The sequence below is a fragment of the Meleagris gallopavo genome, chromosome 3 (assembly GCF_000146605.3).
Source record: "Meleagris gallopavo isolate NT-WF06-2002-E0010 breed Aviagen turkey brand Nicholas breeding stock chromosome 3, Turkey_5.1, whole genome shotgun sequence".
Taxonomy (NCBI): domain Eukaryota; kingdom Metazoa; phylum Chordata; class Aves; order Galliformes; family Phasianidae; genus Meleagris; species Meleagris gallopavo.
In genome coordinates, this window is record NC_015013.2 from 69,415,933 (window position 1) to 69,426,670 (window position 10,738).

Genomic DNA, 10,738 nt, shown 5'->3' on the forward strand with positions numbered 1-10,738 from the left:
TATTTAAGGAAAAAAAAAAAAAAAGATTTTATTTGTCATGCATATTTGCTTATCTCACTGGTATTATAAGAAAAGGAATACAGTGCTTCTCAGATCCAGGCACAGGATCTGTTTGCTAGGCTAAAGGACAAGAAGGAAGGGCTGGGACTGTTAGTTTCACGCACAATCCATCTCCATGCCCCTCCATGGTCTCAGCTCTGTTTTCACAAATAATCAAAGTAGGCAGAAATTAAAATTGTAATATACATTTTAACCTATGTATGATAAAATTGTACTTAAGGATAGTTGAAAACAATGACAAGCCTGTCCTTTGATGCAGAGTAAGACAGTAAAAAGGAACAATAAAAATCTGCTGTAACTTGCTTGCAGGACTTATGTCAATTCTAATCATTTTTGAAGGATATTACTATGATCTCTGGCTAAGTGAATTTCTAGATTTCATAAATTGGCCATGCTGGGAAGGAGATAAACTGTGGAACTGGATCTTTCTGATACTGTTTTTTGTGCCATTGTATTAATGTTTATTTTCCTATACTACTGAAATAAAATTTCTCTTGCTACTTGGCAAGAATATTGAATAAAGATAAAAGCAGCCACGCTTACTCTTATATTTTCCCAGGTCTGCTACATTAGGAAGAGAGTGAGATAGAACAAGACCCAGCCTTTTTTTCCAGACTGTTATACAGAGCAGTGCACTGCAGCAGCATGTATAGTGTCCACAAAATCCTCTCATCATTTTAATTTATAGACGTTTCCTCTACTGCAAGAGTAAGTCTTTAAGATAAGATTTTATACTGTATGTTGTCTGAGAACTGTAATAAATTACTCTGTGTAGAATGAACTACAGGACATCATTATTAGCAACAGTTATAAAAATAACTAACTGTAGGTTTTTACATATGGTTTCAGGTAAGGTACAGAACACGAGAACTATGATAGACTATACAAGATGCTGTTGGAGAGAATGTCACTGCCTGCTCTTTGTGCAGTGAAACAACCATTCTTACTCAGTATTCTAATTCCTGATGTTCCGTGATACATTTGGAACTTGGCATTGGTATGATAACCTCTGAAACCATTTGTTAGTTGGGATGGTTTTTTCTTCTTGTTTCTTTCAATTTATGTGTCTCTCATTTATTCATACATTAAAATTATACAAGCACCATGATAATGGAAACATCGTGCAAGTCTGTATTTATCAGTACTTGGGATAGGGTTGATTCCTCTCCATATAGCAGAAATAAGACAGTCTATAGAGTATAGGAGTTAAATGTGAGACTCATATGCACAGAAGAATTGTATCTCTAGTCCCATCAACATGGTTGTGGGATAAATCACCCGCCCACTAGAAAACACAGACACAGAACATTATCTGGTGCAGTGATGACTCAAGAAGTTGGCGGCAGCTAATGGTGCAGAAAGTGGTTGTTGTTTTCAACTGCTTCTTCACACCTACAAATGCAGGACTAGTGGCACACAGAGCAGCAGGAAGAGTCATACTCACTGCAGTCAGAGCATTCTGCATGTCACTTCTGTTCCCAGAAATGATGGACAGCATTTAGCCACTGACTCTAAAAGCCTATTTTTGGTAACTTTTTATCCCATATGCTTTACTTCTGTCACTACAGAGCACTCATGCAAATTTATGTATGGAAGCTGCTGTTACAAAGGCACAATTTATTGGCCTGCATTAATTTTACTACAGTAGATTATGACAGACAGAAATTACCATGGTAAAGACGTCTTAATTTACACAAAGGAGACCTCTTCCTTTATTCCTAACTAGAATTGCAGTTCTTGTAGAGATTATTATTATTATCTGTTCTTGATTGAACATCTGTCACTTCTTTTAGTCTTGGTGCTATTCTAGCTAACCATATTTTTAGAATAATGGAGGAATTTTCTGTCTCAATTCTGAAGTAGTTCATGTTGGAAAATATAATCTTGATTGGCAAGAAAATTGTTGATGTGATTGAAATTTTTTCCTGCCCAGCTTCATTGCCATAGCTCCTTCTTGGTCATCTTGTAGACACTAGCTGCTTTCAAAGATCTTAATTTAATATATTCATTTCCCTCTGGTCACAAAGATTCCTTCCTTTATTATCTATCAGATGTTTCAACTCAATCAATGCCAATAGATCCCTTCCTTCTGTTAGAAAACATTCCATTCATTTAGTGGCTTGTCAGATTTTTGAATAAGCTTTTAATTCCTTTAATTTATACTTTCTTTTGTCTTCTTGAATGGATGGATATTACAGAATGTGCTTTTTTATATACTTCTAGATTTGAAGATGCTTCTACATTTTAGTATATATATGATTTTCATTCTATCATTCATTTTTGGTTGGGTGGGTCTTGTGGGAGGGACAAGAGGATGAGATACTTTTCTAGCCAGAAACACCTTTTAAGTCAATGGCTAGGTGGGTGAAATTAAAAAAAAAAAAAATTGTTGAAGATCTAAAATGACTCCTGGTGTTTCAGTAGATGGCACTCTGCTCTAAGGAGGAATGGAGTCGCTGTACATTTGTGTTGCTAGTTTGAGATTAAGCATAAAGAGATAAGCTTAAGACTGAAGTGGGGGTTATGATGTCTTTAGATCATGAGGTATCCCATGACACGTATCACAAGAATAACAACATCTTTGTGAAACTCCACTTTGGTTAATTATTCGTCTAACTTGAATTCCCTCTGCCATTTCAATCTCAAAGAGCATTCTTCATTTTCAACCAAAACTTGTTTCACACAGCATTTTAATTAAAGGCTTACTGCATTTCAGGAGTGGATGGATTAACATAAATGAGTGTATGATTTGTCCAGGACAAAAAAAAAGAATAATAAGGCCTGTTATTATGTGAGTATTGATATCTATTCTAAGTAAGTACTGTCTCTCTGATGACCTAATGCTTAATAGTATTTCAAGTTGTACTGCAAAGACTGCTGCGCACACAGAATCATAGAATCATAGAATGATAGAATCCTTAGAGTTGGAAGGGACCTCTGAGGGCCATCTAGTCCAACTACCCTGCAATGAACAGGGACACAACATCTAGATCAGGTTCCCCAGAGCCTTATCTAGTCTCACTTTGAAAGTTTCAAGGGAGACTTTCATCACTTGCATCAACCACATCTCTGGACAACTTGTTCCAGTGCCTTACCATCTTCACTATAAAAGATTTTTTCCTTTGATCTAACCTAAATTTACCCTCTCTGAGCTTGAAACCACTTTCCCTTGTTGTTACCACAGACCCTGCTAAAGAGTTTGTCCCCTTCTTTCCTGTCACTCCCCTTCAGATACTGAAAGGCTACTTTCAAGTCTCCCTGGAGCCTTCTTTTCTCCAGGCAGAACAGCCCCAGCTATCTCAGCCTGTCCTCATAAGAGAGGTGTTTCATTCCATGGGTCATTTTTGTGGCCCTTCCTTGGACGCAATCCAACAAATCTATGTCTCTTCTGCACTGAGGACTCCACATCGGGATGCAGTACTCCAGGTGAGATCTCACCAGCACAGAGTAGAAGGGCAAGATCACTTCCCTTGCCCTGCTGGCCACGCTTCTTTGGATGCAGCCCAAGATACGGTTGGCTTTCTTGGCTGCGAGGGCACATTGCTGCCTCATATCCACCTTCCCATCCACCAGTAGCCTCAGGTCCTTCTCAGAAGGGCTGAGCTCAATCCTTTCATCCACCAGCTTGTATTGGTGATGGGAGTTGCTTCGACCCAGGTGCAAGATTTTGCATTTGGATTTCTTGAATCTCATGAGGTTCACCTGGGCCCACTGCTCAACTGTCTAGGTTCCCCTGGATGGCATCTCAACCTTCTGGTGTGTCAAACACACCACACAGCTTGGTGTCATCAAATCAAATTTGCTGAGGGTACACTCAACCCCACTATCAGTGTCACTGATGAATATATTAAAGAGTATCGGCCCCAGCATGAACCCCTGTGGGGACACCACTTGTCACCAGTCTCCATCCAGATGTTGAGCCATTGACCACCACTCTCTGGACTTGATCATACATGGATTGTATGGATTGAAATGGCATGCTGCTGCCTTTCAAACTTAATTGCAGTTATTAATATAATGCTCGTACATGAACATAATGCTCATATGTCATCAAGACTATTCATATTTAGCTGGCAGTCTTTGAATCACTAGCACTTTGAATGTAAACATTTGAAATCAGACTGGGGGAGTGAAAATGCTGGTGGTGGCCCTTCTCCAAGATAAGCTTTATGACTGGGAGCTGCCAAAAGAGATGCTGTTGAAGGAATGTGATCGAATGAAAACCTTAAAGAGCACTGGGTGCCTAGAGCATGTTAGGACTCCAGGTTCAGGGAGTTAGGAAACCTTCACATAACTTGATATGTGTTTGTGTGAAGTGGAGATTGAGTTACTGTGAATACCCAGAAATTATAGTGTTTGCATGTTTGCATCTAAATACTGGCTCCATCTACATAACCTCTTTTCATAAGGAAATCATTTATTTATACAAATACAGAATCCTATTGTGTGTATCTCAGCATGTGATGCCAGGGTGGCAATAACTAGTCTAATCACACCCACCAATAAGAAGGAAATTGTAATTAACTGCAAAACGTAGCAGCAATATGAAACCAGACCAATTAGAAGCCTGGAGAGACTCCAGCTGCTAGAAAACTGAATTTCCATCTCTAAGAATAAAGGATTATTTTTTGATCTCTAACTAGATGTTATCAGTATAGGAAAAGTGAAAACATAGGTTATTAAGGGAAAAGATGTGAGAAGTGAGTGATTTGCAAGGATTAATACCTGAACACTAGAGAAGCTGATTAAGGCTTGATGAGTTCAGTGCCATAAAATCATACATAGGGAGAGCATTTCTTGCATGAAGCCAAGAGTTGCAGAGATGTGTCTTGAAGGAGCTGAGGTTTCCAGGGAATCAAAATCAGAATTGTTCAACATCTAAAGCTCAGCAAGGCCATAGCAGAGGCTGAAGGAATGTGTTAGGTAGAAACATACCAGGAAAATCATGGTACAGTACATACATTGTTGAATGCATGAAGGATTGAAGGAAAATTGTTTAGTACTTGGGGACCAGAGCAAAAAAAAAAAAAAAAAAGAAAAACACTTTCTTAATGTTCCAGTGGCACAATATTGATACACTGCCAACAGCTATATATTACTGCCTAGCAGTGACCCATATGGTGGATGATACCTCTAGGCACACTGTAAATATGCAATTAGATCACAGCCTAGGAAGTTATTGCTGAGCAAATTCAATTATAGAGGATACTAATAAGAGAGTCAAGGACTATGCTGCAGATGTAGTGGTTGCTCAAGAATATCACCACTAGATATAGTTCAACGAGCAAGAAAAACTTTCAAAATAGATTCACCAGCATGCTAATACCTTCACTTGTGATACTTCAAACAAACCAACAAAGCATGAACAAAACAGAGTACAATAGGCCATGAAAAATACTTCTAAAAATGGACAGTTTTCAACAAGCAGATGCTAGAGGAGGCTCTAGTGAGTGATGACTAATGCGGGCAAGAAGTGATTTTGTTTAGAGTGGTCAGTGAATATGTATGGCAAATTTAAGAGCTGACATCAGCTGTCATGCATAAAGTTGATCTCTCATGTCTGAGAAGATGCAGAGCCCTCTACTGACTGTATGGATACTCACTTGACATGGAACAGTGTAAAGCACACTGATATTACCATGATCTTCAACAGAAGAATAATATACAATTTTTTGATAGAAATCCCAGCATTATCCTTAGGAAGGTCAAAACAGAGTTGTGAGCTACTTATTCCTATCAACTGACCAGTGTTGAGATTGTTGTGAGAAGATATAGGATGTATAACAAGGAGAAAGAATGTAAAATGGTACAATTAGGATAACAACTGAATAGGAAAAAAAATCCTTTCTAAGGATTAGAAGTTTCAAGATCCATACAATTGAAAACGCTGCAATAAAGTGAGTGTAACTTTTATTGCAGCATCTTTAAAGTAGCTTTCCTAATGAAGAGCTAATAGATATGCAGCCTTTGCACATAGTTACTCAGCAGATGGTGCATGAAAAGTTTCCCATAATCTCTTCATCTGGAAAAAAGAAAAAGGAGGAGAAAAAAAAAAGCACTAGAGAGTTATTCCAGTGTATCTCTGCAAAAGTTCTTTTGGTGTGCGAGTGTTGGGACCCAATGGCCCAATTTCCTTGTCATTTTGCCATCAGGTTAGTCCCTTAAATTATAAAATTTGGTTCTCTCCCTATGGAGCTGGAAGATGTTGCATTCTGCTCCTATTGCATATAGTATTACAGCTATTCGGGAAAGTTTCAATTTCACTTTTTACCTGCAGGCAACTATCACAGTGTCAGCCAGTCTGCCTTCTTTCCATAATCGCTCCCAGATGACCTACTATATCATTTGAGCTCTCTATTATGCTATCTATTATAGATCACAAAAAATGTTGCTTCTGTATGAAATTTATAATATCTATGTTTTCTGATACATCCTCATATGAAAGTGCTATGGTATCATCTCTGGGCATGTTACTAGAACAGATGGCTAACCAAGAATGTAAACAACTCTTCAGTGTGTTTGGAGAGCACGCTACTGGAAGTTGAGGACCTCTGGACAGACACTGATTCAGAGTTCAGGATTTCCAAGGAAGTGGAAAATGCAGTTCTGGGACAGATCCGATCCTCAAAAATAAAATAAAATAAAAATAACTCCTCACCAAAACAACAACAGTGAAGGAGTAACAGCAGTTGTTTTTGTAAGTATTGCTTTCTTTAGGTATTGAAAAGGATTTTTTGTGTGTGTGAAATGCATAATAAGATGAATAGATGTAGGCATCAGCTTTATTTATTGCTTTGGCTTTGAGAAAACTGCTGGATTTTTTTTTTTCCTCCCGTAGGATTATGCTGACATTAGACAGCAAAGGTATACAGAGCTTTGGCAGGTGCTTATTAATAGAGGCTATAAATCTAGAGATAAAACTTCATGAAGCAATTTGAGGGAAAGATTGAAAGATGGTTGTTGTTCTGCCAATACTAGTTAGAAATACTGGAAGTAGTACTTTCGTTCTTGCAGCTCCACAGTCATAATATATAGCTCTATGATTCTTCTGATCTATTCTCTTTATTTACCAGGTGCTGTATCCTCCATATTCTCTGCATCTTTTCAAATAATTGAACTGTCCTTATTGTTTAATCATATGTTGCTTTTTTCCATCTCATCAGTCTCCACAATTCAATCATAACTCACCCCCTGTAGAGGCTGTTCATTCTAACAGGCTGGAAGAGCAAACAAAAGTCTGTTGCCAAACTCATCAATTACTTAATCAGCTCTTTGTTTGTAAATGTTGAACATAGGGTGATAGCTTCAAGGGTGAGTGATTTTAGCTACAGCTATCCTGCGACTAAAATCTGTTTGCACTGTTTCTAGAAAACATAACTTTGTCAGTACTCTGACCCACGGCTGGCATTTTTAAGGTAGAAGGTTGACATATATAATCTGAGCATTTAATGTGCATGTATGCCATGTTAGATTAGCAAATAAGAATATACCTCATTCTGTGGAGGCTTTAGTGCACTTTAATGTATACTTAATTCACATAGAATAATTGCAAACCTTACTACAATCTGATTTTATGGCACTGAGTAAAGGAAAATTTAACTATTTCTGATTCAGTATCTCAGATCCTGATTGACTGCTTACACACTACATGAGTCAAAAAACTCAATAAAACCTCATTAAAACAATAAAGCCACTTTAGGAATTTTGTGTATGGCTGCAATTAGTCTGTAATTTATTTTAATGCCCAATGAGCAAGGAACATCTTGGAGATAACAGAAGGAAATGAGATAACATATATACCTAAAAGTAGTAATTCAGCTCCTTTGCTCAACCAATGTTTTATATACCACTTAGCTGGAGTAAGATTTGGATACTCTTTACTGCTGTCATGAAAACTGTCTGCTACACAACATTAACTTACTGGTTTTGGCACTGAAGAAGCAACTGAGATTTTCCCAGTACCAGAAGTACCACATCCTACTCTGATTTCATTATAAAGTACCAGTGAACAAAAGACCTTCCCGAACTGCTGGGAGAAAGATACTCTACAATACAACAAATATGAAATAAAGAGAACATAACAGCTGATAAAGTCACTGTCCTAGTCAGATGTTATCCAAAGGTAACCTTTGGTCACTGATTTCAGTGACTATTTTGTCAACATTGAGATACATTTCAAAACTGCCCCCTAATCCTGAAAATGTCTATTACGACAGTATGCAAAGCAGACTGTGCTTAGTACAGATCATCTTATAGTTACCATTGACTTGGATGGGAAAATCGAGTTTCTCTTTATGAAATAGATTAATAAAGTTGTAGGTTTTCTATTAGAAAGGGCCATTTGATAATCCAGTCTGACTTCTTCAAATTCTAAGAGAACTTAAGAAGGATTTCTTGCATGGAGTCTGTACCTTAACGTTGAGCTAATCATATCTATTAGGAAGCACCCACAAGCCTTGATTTAAAGATTTGTGTGACAGTGAACCTATCATATCCTAAAGTGTTCTACAGTTAGTACAGTTAGTTACCTGAGATTTTAGTTCTCTTTTTTTTCATTTCAGCTTTTAGTCAGTGGATTTTCTTATGAGTTTACTGTTAAACTACCCTATCTGCCCAGAAATTGTAATTAGCCAAACTGAACTTAGACACAGTAAGGCTTTATTTAAGCATTTGATTTATGTGTCAGAGAGGAAAAAGGCACAGATATTTTTTGGGGGGGGAGTGGAGGGGAAGGCATGTATATAATCCTGTTGTACATGGTCCTGAAGATATCCTTGAGGAGCCAGAAATCCTGGAGCAAGCAGACATGGAACATCAGGGCCCTTGGCACAGACAGGGAGAGCAGTGGCACACATACAGCCCTGACAATCCCACAGAGACATCATGACTGCAAATCCCATGATGACAAGTTTCCTCAAATTCAGAATTTAGTCTCTTTAAAATGTGTCTTCTAGACAGCTTGCAGTCCTCGCTCTCTGCCCCTAAGCTATAAGTATGCTTTGTGATCACGAAGAGCCTTACTTTCTCAGGTCTCAGAAAATGCCTTCTATTGTTTGGTTGTTTTTCTCTTGCTTAGCTACTGCTGCTGCTTTTCTTTGGTATGCTCTGAGGAGTCTTTCTCATAGTTTGTGATGTTGTGTTTTTTCAATGATTTGTTCACACTTTTGCATCTTCTATTTTTATCCTGTTCCGGTATTTTCAAGGCCTTTGTTGCTATCCCACATTACAGTCCACAGTAGATGTCTGGTACCAACTACCAGTTCAAAGAGCAGGTTCTCACAGCAGGCTGATAACCAACCTAACAGGTCAGGATTTAGGCCTTGAGAAGTTGGAATTAAGCCTGCTCTTCTTAATAATTCTCATTTATTCTGTTGCATGGCAGTAAAGGAATTTGCTCTTTCATGCTTAATGGAGGGTCCCAAATCCTCCAATCCTACATAATCTTGACTTCAATTGTGCTGAGAGGTGTTCAAATAAGGGTGACATTATACAATCACAGAGTCATTAAGGCTGAAAAAGGCCACTAAGATCATGTAGTCCAAACATTGACCCATCACCACCATGCCCACTAAACCATGTCCCTCAGCGCCATACCTACACCTCTCTTAACATCGCCAGGGACAGTTACCCCACCACTTCCCTGGGCAGCCTGTTCCAATACCTCACCACTCCTTCTGAGAGGAAATTTTTCGCAGTGTCCAACCTGAACCTCCTCTGGTGCAACTTAAAGTTATTCCCTCTCATGCTATCACCGTTACCTGGGAGAAGAGGCCAACCCACACCTCACCACAACCTCCTTGTTGTAGAGAAAGCAGTTGTAGAGAACAATAGGGTCTTCCCTGAGCCTCCTCTTCTCCAGACTGAAAAATCCTAGCTCTCTCAGCCACTCCCCATAAGACTTGTGCTCCAGACCCCCCTCAGTTTCGTTGTTAGTGTTGTTGCTGTGTGACAGATGGCAGCAGAGGGGCAGTCTGACACAAGGCATCTGACACAGAAGTGCGTATGAAGCAAAGTGTGGGATTGAACTTCTGCATGTGGAAAAAATGGCACCTATTGACATTCACTGATGCTTGCTGAACTTTGATGGACACCAGACAGTGGATATGAGCACAGTGAAGCAGTGAGCAGTGAAGTTTCTGCAGCGGTGCCAACGACACTGGGTCACTTCCACTAGAGCAGATCTTTAGGAGACGGCATGCAGGCTACTGTTTATTGCTGGTAAAGATGCATTGCTAATGGCAGCAATCATGCTGACAAATAGTGTTTTGTGGCTGAGAGTTTGGTCTATCAAACAGCACTACGGTATATATTGTGCTCTTTGTATCTGCTAAAGTTTCCATGGAAATAAATAGGAAGCATTACTTTCAGAGCAAGCTACGTCCCTCTTTCTGTTTCTAAAGACGGTCCCATAGGCAGCCTTGGATAAGACAGGGGTTTCGAGCAAGCTGCTCCGCAGGTGTTTTTGCCGAGAGACAGTAACGATGAGGGGTGCTTCAGCCTTACGATCAATCAAACAGGGAGGGCCGTGCGTCTCCCTCACCCGTCGTCCTGCGCTCTCACACCGCCCACCAAAGAAACGCTGCCACCGCCGGGCTCAGGACCCAGAACGCGAGGGCTGCCGAAGCGGAGAGAAGCCGCTTATCTCAGCGGCGGAGCGGCCCCAGGACACCAGGACCGC